This window comes from Schistocerca gregaria, unplaced genomic scaffold, assembly GCF_023897955.1.
Source record: "Schistocerca gregaria isolate iqSchGreg1 unplaced genomic scaffold, iqSchGreg1.2 ptg001155l, whole genome shotgun sequence".
Classification (NCBI taxonomy): Eukaryota; Metazoa; Arthropoda; class Insecta; order Orthoptera; family Acrididae; genus Schistocerca; species Schistocerca gregaria.
The window spans coordinates 25001-40000 of NW_026062487.1; positions in this window are offsets into that span (position 1 = coordinate 25001).

Consider the following 15000-nt stretch of genomic DNA (forward strand, 5'->3'; position numbering starts at 1 on the left):
AGCCGCCTGTCCCTCTAAGAAGAAAAGTAATCGCTGACAGCACGAAGGATGTCACGCGACTAGTTAGCAGGCTAGAGTCTCGTTCGTTATCGGAATTAACCAGACAAATCGCTCCACCAACTAAGAACGGCCATGCACCACCACCCACCGAATCAAGAAAGAGCTATCAATCTGTCAATCCTTCCGGTGTCCGGGCCTGGTGAGGTTTCCCGTGTTGAGTCAAATTAAGCCGCAGGCTCCACTCCTGGTGGTGCCCTTCCGTCAATTCCTTTAAGTTTCAGCTTTGCAACCATACTTCCCCCGGAACCCAAAAGCTTTGGTTTCCCGGAGGCTGCCCGCCGAGTCATCGGAGGAACTGCGGCGGATCGCTGGCTGGCATCGTTTATGGTTAGAACTAGGGCGGTATCTGATCGCCTTCGAACCTCTAACTTTCGTTCTTGATTAATGAAAACATACTTGGCAAATGCTTTCGCTTCTGTTCGTCTTGCGACGATCCAAGAATTTCACCTCTAACGTCGCAATACGAATGCCCCCGCCTGTCCCTATTAATCATTACCTCGGGTTCCGAAAACCAACAAAATAGAACCGAGGTCCTATTCCATTATTCCATGCACACAGTATTCAGGCGGGCTTGCCTGCTTTAAGCACTCTAATTTGTTCAAAGTAAACGTGCCGGCCCACCGAGACACTCAACTAAGAGCACCCTGGTAGGATTTCAACGGGGTCCGCCTCGGGACGCGCAAGCACGCCTTCGGCTCGCCCCACCGGCAGGACGTCCCACGATACATGCCAGTTAAACACCGACGGGCGGTGAACCAACAGCGTGGGACACAAATCCAACTACGAGCTTTTTAACCGCAACAACTTTAATATACGCTATTGGAGCTGGAATTACCGCGGCTGCTGGCACCAGACTTGCCCTCCAATAGATACTCGTTAAAGGATTTAAAGTGTACTCATTCCGATTACGGGGCCTCGGATGAGTCCCGTATCGTTATTTTTCGTCACTACCTCCCCGTGCCGGGAGTGGGTAATTTGCGCGCCTGCTGCCTTCCTTGGATGTGGTAGCCGTTTCTCAGGCTCCCTCTCCGGAATCGAACCCTGATTCCCCGTTACCCGTTACAACCATGGTAGGCGCAGAACCTACCATCGACAGTTGATAAGGCAGACATTTGAAAGATGCGTCGCCGGTACGAGGACCGTGCGATCAGCCCAAAGTTATTCAGAGTCACCAAGGCAAACGGACCAGACGAGCCAATCCGATTGGTTTTGATCTAATAAAAGCGTCCCTTCCATCTCTGGTCGGGACTCTGTTTTTTTTTTTTTTTTTTTTTTTTTTTTTTAAAAAAAAAATTCTTTATTTCCATAAACACTGTTAATTTTACATCTAGCCCACTGCCTTATTTGATTAGTGGGCCAAGTTAGTTATACAAGGGTAATTAGCAGCTAATTCTAAGTTCTATGTAGTAACTAGTTAGTATATAAGTGAACAGTAAGCAATGGGCAACATTATTGTTAGTCTACTACAAACATTTAATCTTTAGACTAGTTACTAATCCTACAGCGTTACAGTTGTGTCAGCTAATTTATATAAACCTACTGTAGAGCCTTGCTCATTGAGCTAACCCCAATGAGCGTGCCCCTGACACTGGGCAGGCCGAGATGGTGATCGCTGCAGGTTACTAATAATAAACACCACAGTCACACGCAGGTGTCGCCTTTTTACCAAATCGACATAGATATGTCGAGTACGGTCCATGCCCAGTGAGGAAGTGGATGAGTCCCCGGGATGGATCGAAATGTGACATTTCCATCCTTTCCCTAACATCTGGTAGGAGCTCAAAGGTACGACGCCCTGTTTCTTCGGTTTCCCACGAAAGTTGCCATAGCAGCTCCCCTTTTTTCCTAATTTCTACTTTATTTTCTGTCCTGCTGCCCAGAATTTCCTCGGTTTTTTCCAAATTCCCCTTTTTAGTCCAGTACCAAGCGGCCTGCTCCCGAATTTTGATATCCAGGGGGCAAAGCCCCATAATAACTAACAGGGCTCCTCCCGGTGTAGTTCTGTATGCCCCCACTGATCTCAGGATCATATTTCTCTGCACTCTCCTCACTGTCATGGCGGGCACCACCCTCGTGAGCCTGTGTGCCCAGACTCCGGAGCCGTAACCCACTATGGATGTTAGTATACTGTTATGATAGAGTTTGATGAGATGTGGTGGAAGATGAAACCGCTTATGCCCAATGGAGATGAGGTTGTTGAGTACCTGTAAAGCTCTTTGAGTTACGGTTTCAATGTGTCTACTGAAAGTCCACCTTTCATCAATGATGATACCTAGATAGCGTGTCTCACGTCGCCGGAGAACTGGTGATCCATCTATCCTAACAGTTGGGTTACGAGCTAATTGTCCCTTTAGAAGAAGATAGGTAGACTTGGCCGGTGAAATTGTCATTTTTGTCTTGCGGCACCACAGTTGGAGTGTGTTTATTGCTCTCTCGATCTTTGGCTCTATGTCCTCTCGGCTACGGCCGCCGACCAGTAGGAGGAGATCATCTGCGTAGGCTATCACCTCCAGCACTTCGTCGCTTTGTTGTAATGTATCTAGTAAGGGTTCCATGTGGATGTCCCAGAACAGCGGACCCAGTACGGAACCCTGGGGACATCCCTTGGTGATAGTTTTCCTTACTCTTGTGCTAGCAGATGATAGCCAGACCTCCCGATCTTCACAATAGCTCCTCAGACAGCCATATAGCGGCCCTGGACACTCCTTCTCCCTTAAGCAGGAGAAGAGCGAAGGCCACCACAGGTTGTCGAAGGCGCCACTTATATCCACCATGATGCCAACAACGTACTTGTACGGGGTAGAGCCGCAGACCTCGGCCGCCAGGGCGATTGCATCAGATGCCGATCGTCCAGACCTGAAGCCAAACTGCCTGTTGCTCATTCCGCACAGCACTCGGTGTGCCGCCAGTCTCTCAGCCAGAAGTCTCTCCAGAATCTTCCCAAGCAGATCAAGCAGGCAGATAGGTCTATAAGATTTGGTTTCTGCTGGGTCTTTGTCAGCCCCTTTCTTTATAATTACCACATTTGCCCTCTTCCATATTCGAGGGAACTTTTTCTGCTTGAGGCATTCGTTATATAAATGAGTTAGAGGGGCGACTATCTGGGGGGCCAGGAATTGCACCACTTCCGCCACAATACCGTCTGGCCCAGGAGCTTTTCCTCTCTTCAGGGAATTTATGTGGCCAGCTACCTCTTCTTCTGAGAATGGGTAGACTGCCATATCATTTTCATACGCATTGTTGTTATTCTCCCGCAGCTGCCGTTGTTCATCTGTCTCATCCGCTGTATCATCAGGCAACAGGGAGTGGAGAAGGACCTCAGCAGTTTCCTGCCAAGACCCCGTCATCCGGTCCCCATGCCTGACGGTTGAAAGCTCCATCGGAGAACGGATCTTTTCCCGGACAAGCCTGTAGGGAACTCCCCATGGGTCTAATGCTAGTTGGTTCAGAACAAAGTGTTCCCAACTTTTTGTTCTAACTTCCCGTAGCTGTTTTTGGAAGTTATCTTTGGCTTCCCGGTAAAGCTGCAGCCATCTTTGTCTTTCTTGCCAGACGACACTGCGCTGGTAGTGCCTCCTGAGCCTTCTGACCGACCGGCGCATCTCCTCTAGTTCAGCAGACCATGGTGATGGAGAGGCCGCCATGGCCCTCCTCCTAGTAGGTACGGCTGCCTTGACTGCTCGAGTTATTACTGAGACCAGTTCTTCGGCTCTGTTGTCAACGTCAAAGTGTCTGTGGTCGTCACCTTCTGATATCGGAGGAATGTCGCACTCCCCAGCAAGTCTCTCCCAGTCGGCTCTATTGTAATTGTATTGTATTTCCCACCCCATGGCCCAGCGGCTCTCGCCATCTCCTATGTTGAAAGTAATAAGATTGTGGTCACTTGTAGTGGCATTCTCAACTACTTTCCATTGCTGGATTAGGTATGCTGCGTTTGGCGTAGCCAGGGTCACGTCGATGTTTGTGCCTTGGCCCCCTCCCGCCGCATAGGTCGGAGGGTTGCCTGGCTTGTTAGCCACTACAAGCTGCAAGGCCATGATGGCTTCTTCTGCCTTCTCTCCATTGGGATCCCTGGTGCCGCTGTACCATAAGGGGGATTTGGCATTCATATCGGCAGTCACAAATGTTTTCCGCCCCCGCAACGCCGTGATAGCTGTGGTGAGATGAGCTAGGTGTCTTTCAATATCATCACCATATTGAAAGTATGTGTTGATCATGATAATAGCTCCTGCTGGAGATTGCAGCTCCACGACGTTGCAGTGGCTGGTTGTGAACTGCGTTAGAACTGTAGCCCTAATCAGTTTGTTAGTGATAATAATTGCCGCTTTTGGGTCTTCACCTCTGCAGACGACTTGCCAGGTCGCAGCTGTGAAAGCAATCTTCCCGTTTAGGGAGTACGGCTCCTGCAGGCAGACCACATCCAGTCTCCTCTCCTCCACTTCCCTTCGCAACTCCTGCATGACAAGTCTGCTGTTATGGGTGTTTAGTTGGCCAATGGTGATTTCCGTCATGTAGTTGTCTATGGAGTGTATGTGTGAATCCTGTCATGAGGCCATGTTTTGTTCCAGTCGAATGTGATACGTCCATTTGCCAGAACAGCTTGTCGATAAATTTCATTCAGGTCGAATTTTTCTCCACGTCTGTCAAAGACTTTCTTTAGTAGGTCACGCAGGGCTCCGAAGTCAGTGGGGAGATTCACTGACTTGAGTTGAATTCTGTCCACAGCCTCCATTACCGAGAAGGTGACTCTCTGTCCATATTCATGTCCCACCCGAACCACATGTCTCAAGGCAGTGGTCAGGGTAGTCGGCTGCTCCAGCCTCGCCAGTTGCATGGTGAGTTCCAGGTTTGGATAGACTCTGACTGGATCGACGGGTGGCAGTCTCACTACAGGATCTTTTATTGCATCTGGTTCACTTGAACTAGTTATTTTATTTTCTTGAACTGGTTGTTTTGTTGTTATATTTAATTCTGCTGAGACTGCCACCGTCTCTGGTACAGGATGCCGTTGCCGTAGGTCTTTTGTCGGCCTTGTTTCCCTGATTGGGGAGGAGGGGAGCGTGACTGCCAGAGGCCTCGTTTGTGTCCCTCTATCCGTAGTGGTAGAGTCGGTTTGAGTGCTTTTATCTACGGTTCTGGTTGTGGTGCCCATGTGCAACCTCAAGAAAAGCTTGAAAGCACTCGCCCTCAGGGCATCCCTCCTCCTTTTGCTAGGGGATTTCCTTTTGGGCATCCTGTTGGCTTTGGTTTGATCAGCCATAGTCTATTCTTGAAATAAGCCTTTGTTCCAGAAGTCTGTAGGTGGGGCAGCTACGTCCCGTGGTACCACAGGGCTTTTTACCCCGTCTCTTGCAGGGGATACAAACCGCCGCAGCCCTACAATCCTTCCTGACGTGGCCATCCTCGCCACATTTCGAGCAGGCCGACCCCCTGGTACAGTGCCTCAAAACGTGGTCGAGATCTCCACAATTGTGGCAACGCGGTACGACCAGAAAGTCGCGTGTATTAATGGCGTGAAAGCCGACATATAGTCTGCCCATTGCTGTAATTCTTTTCCACATGTGAGCGGAGACCTCGGCAACGTGATGGACCACATCACGGTCCCGAGGCCCGGTTTTGAATCTCAAATTGAAGTTTGCTTTAAATTCTTCTTCTGTCATATCATCAAAATTCTGAGCCTTTATAGATTTATGCAGTTCTTCATTCGTCATGACTGTTGGTACATCATACAAGATGACCAATGGGTTTCTTTTCCTCGGTGGCTCGCATTTGACCACCGAGTTTAGTTTTGCATTATTTAACAGTTTCTCTTTGTCTTCTTCTGAAGCTACTTCTACAATGACAGAGTTTCTGCTGGGTTTTACCTTATTTATTTTAATTTTGTCTTTAGCTGGATTGATGGTTGTCGTAAGCAATTCCTGTATTCTTTTAACGCTAGTGTCTTGACCTGGTAGGGTTCTTAGGAATACCGTTGTGTCAGATCTTTTAGTAACTTTTGCAATGGTATCCTTTGTAGTCTGCGGTTTTGGTGGCGCTTGTGCGACCACCGCCGCCCAGGTCTTTCCGGGTTGTTTCCTTAGTCTCTCATTTTCTTTTGTCAGTTCTTCCACTCGGCCCTCAAGCTTGGCGTTTGCGATAGCCCACGCCGCCAGTTCATTTTTGATTATAGTCAGAGCCGCTTGACTAATTTTACCATTTTTAATATGTTGCTCGAGGAGCAATGATATTCTCGTGTGTCTTTGTAGAACGTTTTCCTCAGTTGCCTGTCCCGACTCGTCCTGAGGAGCGGGTTCAGACATCACGGAAGCTCGCGTTGGCGCACTCGAATCACTCGTTTCTGGTGTAGCCATGATGAACGAGTGAAAAAAAGGGGGTGGGAGCCCGTCTCTTGCCCCGGACCGGCTCCTCTGGCATGGGGGGGGACTTCTGCAGCTCGCTCACCGACCTCGCCCCTAGGTCAAGAGCACTCCAGAGCTGCTGGGTTCAGCGCGCCGTTTCCAGCGCACTGGTCCCCCTCGGTGACTTCGTCATCGGCGATTTCACGCGACGCACCCCGGCAACTGCACCCCGCACTCCGGAGAGGCGGATGCACCTCTCGCCCTTCGCCGCCTACTTGCCCGAGTTTCCACCTCTCGGCCAGGGACCCACTCCTACTCAGGTGGCGGGCCGGTCCCCCAGGCGTTCGGCGGTCTGGACCCATCTAACCTGGCCCAGGCGATGTTACCACCACCTGGGTTTGGCAGAACACGCCCCGGATACCCAGGGGCGCGGCGAAGCACCCTTGCCGACACGCGCCGCGATCCCACGTCGACAAACGAGATCGCCGGCATGCAGAGCACCTGTTGTTCTGTGCCCTGCGAAAAGAAGGGACTGATGTATGGTCCCTCGACACAGCTCCCCCTGTGCCATGCACCCTTCGCTTTCGCATCGGGTTGGGTCGCAGCTCTCCCTTTTGTCGCAAGGCAAAAAGCCAAGCTTAACGTCTGGCACCACGGGAAGGCGGAAAGAGCCACTTGGGAAGGAGAGGCTGTAAGAGACGCGTCACTTCCCCTGTGAGGACTGCCGCGGCACGCCCGTCTGGAAGCGATACGCCCCAGTGCGAGCCTCCGTGCCTTACGGCGCGCCGGCTACGGGCGGGCCCGCGCCGAACGCGCCGTCGAGCGACCGATCTCACGCCAGACTCGGGACCCAGGGGGTCGGCGTGCTCCAAGTGCGGTGACAATGGACACGTACGTAAGGACTGCAAGGCTGCCAGTGTTTGTATTCCCTGTAAGAGCAGAGGGAAAAAGCCATGTGGAGCTACAGGACGGAGTTGCCCTACATACAGGATGTTAGAACAACGCCTAATATCCAGAATTGATTATGGTTGAGTCTGACACAACCTACAGGATGCCAAAGCGAAAATCCCCGAGCAAGAGAAGGAGGGATGCTATGAGGGCTCACAAATTCAGGGAATTTCTGAGATCGCTATCGAGCTCAGAAGTCAAAACAGCAGACACTGCTGTCCAGACAGAGGTATTCATGGTAGATAAAGGACAGCAAACAGAATTTCCCATGCCACTCATGGCTCCCTCCCCTCGAAGCCGGGGATCTGAGCCGAAAACAGACCATCCACGGCAAGGGCATCCTGTGGTAGCGGCAACCCCCAAGGAGAAAATTGAAAAACCATCCATACAGGAAAATATAGTCACAAGTTCGAGTGTGGGTTGCACCTCTGATACATCAATTGTCAGGCTTCCGCCTGTCGATCCGGTGAGGGTGTACCCAAACCTCGAATTTACGATGCAGCTGGCAAGACTGGAGCAGCCGGCAACCCTGACCACTGCCTTGAGACATGTGGTCCGAATTGGACATGAGAACGGCAGAAAGGTAACCTTCTCGGTGATGGAGGCTGTAGATAGAATACAGCTAAAGTCGGTGAATCTCCCCACGGACTTCGGAGCCCTGCGTGACCTGCTAAAGAAACTGTTTGAAAGACGAGGAGAAAAATTTGATTTAGAAGACATATACGTCCAGTCAGTGCTGGCAAACGGAAGAATAACCTTCGATCCGAACAAGACCTGGCCATATGACCGTGTACACACATATTATCCATGACGACTAGGACATCTGTCGGCCAACTAAACACGCACAACAGTCGACTTGTGATGCAGGAACTCCGTAGGGAAGTGGAGGAGAGGAGACTGGATGTACTCTGTTTGCAGGAGCCTTACTCTCTGGCTGGCAAAATTGCTTTTGTGGCCACTACATGGCAAGTCATCAGCTGTGGGGATGCCCCCAAAGCAGCTGTGGTAATCACCAACAAAAAACTGCAGGCAACCTTACTTTCGCAGTACTCAAACAGTCACTGCAACGTCATAGAACTGCAATCTCCAGCAGGCACTATAACACTCATTAACATGTATTTTCAATATGGAGATGATATCGACATACATTTAGACCACCTAACAAGAGTGGCTATGGCGTTGCAGGGACGAAGAGTTGTCATAACTGCGGATATAAATGCGAAGTCCCCCCTATGGTACAGTGGCACAAGGGACGAAAATGGTGGAAAGGTGGAAGAAGTGATTATGTCGTTGCAGCTTGTGGTGGCAAACAAACCGGGAAACTCTCCCACCTATGCGGCGGGAGGGGGGCAAGGCACGAACATTGACGTGACCTTGGTCACGCCAAATGCGGCAAACCTAATACAGAACTGGAAGGTGATAGACAGTGCCACCACAAGCGATCACAACCTTATCACTTTTACCTTAGGGAGCAGGGAGTGCCACTGGGCCATGGGGTGGGAGGTGCAGTTGAACTTCAGGAAAGCCAACTGGGAACGCTTAGCCAGAGAGTGTGACATTCCTCCGTTACCGGATGGTGACAGACAAATTGACATCGACAACAGAGCTGAGGAACTGGTGTGTGCAGTGACTAGAGCGATGAAGGCGGCCGTGCCAACTAGGAGGAGGGCCATGGCGGCCTCGCCGACACCATGGTCTCCTGAGCTGCAGGAGCTGCGTCAGTCTGTCAGAAGGCTGCGAAGGCACTACCAGCGCAGTGTCGTCTGGTGGGAGAAGCAGAGATGGTTACTGCTATACCGGGAGGCAAAGGAAACATTTCAAAAAGAATTAAAAGCGGTCCGAGTTAGAAGCTGGGAGACATTCGTGACCAATCAGCTGGCCTTGGATCCATGGGGGATTCCGTATAAACTAGTAAGAGAAAAGATCCGCTCCCCTATGATGCTGTCCACAGTCAGGCATGGGGATGGGATGACGGACTCATGGCAGGAGACTGCTGAGGTCCTACTCCGATCCCTGTTGCCTGACGACGACAGAACAGAGGATACTGAGGAACAGCGACGGTTGCGAGATTTAGATCTGGGCGACTATACAAATGATGAGGCAGTCCTCCCCTTCTCGGAGGAAGAGGTCGCTGCCCTCATAAAGACAATAAAGAGAGGGAAAGCCCCTGGGCCAGACGGCATTGTGGCGGAGGTGGTGCAGTTTTTGGCCCCACAACTGGTCGCTCCTTTGACCCAGCTGTACAACGAGTGCCTTCGGCAGGGTAAATTCCCGAGGATCTGGAAGGCAGCAAACGTTGTAATCATTAAAAAAGGCCCCGATAAAGATCCAGCTGAGGCAAAGTCTTACAGACCCATCTGCCTTCTGGATGTGCTCGGGAAAATCCTTGAAAAGCTGCTTGCTGATAGGCTGACTGCCCACCGAGTGCTGCGCGGGATGAGCGACAGACAGTTTGGCTTCAGGCCTGGGCGTTCCGCATCTGATGCGATCGCCCTGGCGGCCGAGGTCTGTGGTTCAGCCTCGTGCAAGTACATCGTCGGCATCATGGTGGACATTAGTGGCGCCTTTGACAACCTGTGGTGGCCTTCGCTCTTCTCCTGCTTGCGGGAGAAAGAGTGCCCAGGGCCGCTATACGGTTGCCTTAGGAGCTATTGTGTAGATCGGGAGGTCTGGCTATCATCCCCTAGCGGGAGGATTGGAAAACCCATAACAAAGGGATGTCCCCAGGGTTCCGTCTTAGGTCCCCTATTTTGGGATATCCACATGGAGCCACTCTTAAATGCATTGCAACAAAATGAAGATGTGCTAGAGGTGATAGCCTACGCTGATGACCTCCTTCTACTGGTTGGCGGCCGAAGTCGCGAGGACATTGAACCAAAAATAGATAGAGCCATGACGCAACTACTATCATGGTGCCGTAATACCAAGATGACCATTTCACCGACTAAATCAACCTATCTATTACTAAAGGGACAGTTAATAAGAAACCCGACTGTAAGAATTGAGGGCACACCAGTACTCCGACGACGAGAGGGACGTTACTTAGGGATCATCATCGATGAAAGGTGGAACTTCGGAAAGCACATTGAAACCGTGACACAAAGAGCTCTGCAAATTCTCAATAACCTTATCACCATAGGTCATAAAAGATTTCATCTTCCCCCTCACCTTATCAAATTGTATCATAACAGCATACTAACATCAATAGTGGGTTACGGCGCGGGAGTCTGGGCACACAGGCTCACGAGGGTTGTGCCCGCCATGTCGGTGAGAAGGGTTCAAAGGAACATGATATTAAGATCTGTGGGGGCATACAGAACATCTCCGGGAGGGGCCCTACTAGTAATAATGGGGCTTTGTCCTCTGGATATCAAACTCAGGGAACAGGGTGCTTGGTATTGGGCAAAGAAAGGGGACATAGAAAAAGTAGAAGACATCTTGGGAGCTAGGGTTAGGGATAAGGGCGAGATACGGAAGAGGGGTGAAGAGCTATGGCAAGAAGTCTGGGAGGCAGAGGAATCCGGCAGAAGAACTTTCAGCTTCCTGCCGAATGTGAGGGAAAGAATGAGCATGGGTTATTTTGAACCAACTAGGGGTTTGTTCCACTTTCTCACTGGACATGGGCCTTACCCGACGTATCTATGTCGGTTTGGGAAGAGGGCAACGCCTGCGTGTGACTGTGGTGCATCGGAGGGAACTCCCGACCATGTGGTCTACGAGTGCCCCCTTTTCGATGATGTAGCAACTACACTTAGACAGCAACTACCCAACTATGACACGTATATGTTATTAAGACAAGAAGAGACCTTTCGACTGCTAAATCAGTTGGCAAATGAGGTATCACGAAAGGTCCTAACTCAATATCTGAGAGAGCTTTAAGACTTAAAAATTAACATACTAGGTCAATGCCCCGATCCCGTACCGCCTGTGCGTGGACTGGTCGACTGGTAAAGTTGGAATCCGCCACGCGCAGGATAGGGGGAGAGGGGCGACCATACCGGATTTGACAACGCACCGATTCTGACTTAGAATAGTTCATTAGGTTAGGAAATTAGAATAGGAACTAAAATAGAAACCTGCAGCGAATAAAAGTATTGGCCTGCCCTGTGCCAGGGCGCGTTCACCGGGGTTAGCTCGGTGAGCAAGGCACACAAGTAGGATTGTATATTTATTGGCATATTTGTAACGCTGCAGGCAGTAGAGACTAGTGTAAGTAGTAATTAAGTAGTAATATTAGGAGTAGCAGATTTGTTAATTAGTAGGTCTGCCCATTCAACTAACACACTGTCTGTAGATTATAATTAGAAATGTATAAGCTGTACCTAAGTAATGTAGTATATCATGACCCACTAATTAATAAGGTGGTGGGTTTTATTGTATAAAAATATTTTGTAAGAAATAAAGATTTTTTTTTTTTTCTTTTTTTTTTTTTTTTTGCATGTATTAGCTCTAGAATTACCACAGTTATCCAAGTAACGTGGGTACGATCTAAGGAACCATAACTGATTTAATGAGCCATTCGCGGTTTCACCTTAATGCGGCTTGTACTGAGACATGCATGGCTTAATCTTTGAGACAAGCATATGACTACTGGCAGGATCAACCAGGGAGCTGCGTCAACGAGAGCTGAGCAGCCGGCCGCCCGGGAGTGTGTCCCGAGGGCCCGCGCGAACACGCAAGCGTCCGCTCAATTATTCTGCAAACAGGAGGAGGCTGAGCTCCCCTGCACGATACACCTCGAAACCCTCTCAGGTCCCGGCGGCGCGCAGCGCCGTCCTAAGTACTTGGTCGGGTTCGAGAGAGGCGCAATCGCCCGGAGATGGGCGAGTAGACGCTTTCAGTGCGAACACCCGTGCTCCCAACTGAGCTTGCCGCTGCCGACAGAGGCCCGGGAGCGTGCTGTCGTGGCATTGCCGGCGGGAAACAACACGCGCCACCTACGGTGACCGGCAGCTCCAACGCCAGCGCCACAGAAGGGCAAAGCCCCACTTGGGTGCAGAAGCGAACTCTCCCAGCACAGCGCACGCGCCAACACGTCCGCAGAGCTGCGATACAAACCACCTGCGAGAACCGCTGGGGGCGACCGAGCAGCAGACGGCGTCGCGACGCCGAGTGCCGGGCGGCGGCGCATCCTCAACGCACACAGTCCGCAATCGGACCAGCACACTGCAGATGTCCACCGCGCTTCGCACCGGGCTCGGCAGAACCCACTTTGGCCGCCTGGCGCCGCGCGCAGGGTGCGCCGGCGCATAGCTGGGACGCCAGCCGGGCCCGTCGGCCGGCGCTCCTGCCACTGGGCGCCCCCCACCAGCCGGCTGTAGTGCGTGCGCTCACGCAGCGCGCGGCCAGCACGCCGGGCGGCCCCCCCTCACCGGCCGGGGACTGTCCCGCCAAGCCACAGCCTCGTATCGCTTCATACCCACATGGCCAACTCAGGTTCGGGGGCATGGCGGGTACCGCCGAAACAACCGGTTCATAGATGTACCGATCGTCGCTATCACCGATGCACCTGCAGCGCGAACAACCGCTCAACAACTGATTTCCAGTTCATTTGCGGATCTTTGGCAGCAAACGTATACGTCAATCTACATTTGCGAAATCTACGATTCTGGCATGCCTGCATGTTATGTGTCACGACACGCTACATCAGCCCACATACACACTGCGGCATGTACACGAGAGAACACGTGGAAGATGGTCCGCGCACGTGTGCAATGTCCCTTGCGCGGTCGACTGTCAACCGGCCTCTGTAGCATGTCGCAGATGTGGAACGCGGTCCACCGTGCTATCATGTTGTGTGGGGCAATACGATTAAATAGGAAAACCCTCGTCGCTACATCAACAGACGGCTCACGCTGATTCCCGGCAGAGGGAGGAGGGGGGGGGGGGGGGGGGCCAACATGCAATACTTTCGTCCGTACCTACCTACCACATGTCTGTACGGCGTACAACAGTGCAATCTCGCTGTAATGGGGAGACGAGACAAGTAGCATCGTGCACAACATATGGCCCTTATGATTCGCCATTGTAGGGCGCAGCCGGTGTACGGTCAAGCATGTGCCACATTATGTCACTCAGTACGTAACGACGGATGATCAGTGTGGGTTACGCGTACATCAGCGGACAGTCCACACAGGCCGTACCACAACGTACACTGACTGCATCGACAACCGAATGCAACTGAACAGCTGCAAGGCTCATTTCACAAACAAACGCCTGACCGACCAGCTTGGAAGGGCAGGAGGGGAGGGCGATATTCGTTCTGTAGCGGTACACCCTTCCAGTGGTTAGCGGGACTGTGTAGAAAGTACGCAACACTCGAAAGACCTTTATGTGAGGGTACGCACCATGGCATCAAGAAATACACATGACACCAGAGGATCCAAGCAGTGAACTATGTTCAGAGGGTTGCTGTTAGGCAAAGCTACATTCCTGTGACGTTACATGTGACAGTTAAGGTGCAGTGTAAGTTAGGTTAAGGTGCAGTGTAAGTTAGGTTAAGGTGCAGCGTAAGTTAGGTTAAGGTGCAGTGTAAGTTAGGTTAAGGTGCAGCGTAAGTTAGGTTAAGGTGCAGCGTAAGTTAGGTTAAGGTGCAGCGTAAGTTAGGTTAAGGTGCAGCGTAACTTGGGTTAAGGTGCAGCGTAACTTGGGTTAAGGTGCAGCGTAACTTGGGTTAAGGTGCAGCGTAACTTGGGTTAAGGTGCAGCGTAACTTGGGTTAAGGTGCAGCGTAACTTGGGTTAAGGTGCAGCGTAACTTGGGTTAAGGTGCAGCGTAACTTGGGTTAAGGTGCAGCGTAACTTGGGTTAAGGTGCAGCGTAACTTGGGTTAAGGTGCAGCGTAACTTGGGTTAAGGTGCAGCGTAACTTGGGTTAAGGTGCAGCGTAACTTGGGTTAAGGTGCAGCGTAACTTGGGTTAAGGTGCAGCGTAACTTGGGTTAAGGTGCAGCGTAACTTGGGTTAAGGTGCAGCGTAACTTGGGTTAAGGTGCAGCGTAACTTGGGTTAAGGTGCAGCGTAACTTGGGTTAAGGTGCAGCGTAACTTGGGTTAAGGTGCAGCGTAACTTGGGTTAAGGTGCAGCGTAACTTGGGTTAAGGTGCAGCGTAACTTGGGTTAAGGTGCAGCGTAACTTGGGTTAAGGTGCAGCGTAACTTGGGTTAAGGTGCAGCGTAACTTGGGTTAAGGTGCAGCGTAACTTGGGTTAAGGTGCAGCGTAACTTGGGTTAAGGTGCAGCGTAACTTGGGTTAAGGTGCAGCGTAACTTGGGTTAAGGTGCAGCGTAACTTGGGTTAAGGTGCAGCGTAACTTAGGTTAAGGTGCCAACGTGGGTTAGGTTAAGGGGCCAACGTGGGTTAGGTTAAGGGCCAACGTGGGTTAGGTTAAGGGCCAACGTGGGTTAGGTTAAGGGCCAACGTGGGTTAGGTTAAGGGCCAACGTGGGTTAGGTTAAGGGCCAACGTGGGTTAGGTTAAGGGCCAACGTGGGTTAGGTTAAGGGCCAACGTGGGTTAGGTTAAGGGCCAACGTGGGTTAGGTTAAGGGCCAACGTGGGTTAGGTTAAGGGCCAACGTGGGTTAGGTTAAGGGCCAACGTGGGTTAGGTTAAGGGCCAACGTGGGTTAGGTTAAGGGCCAACGTGGGTTAGGTTAAGGGCCAA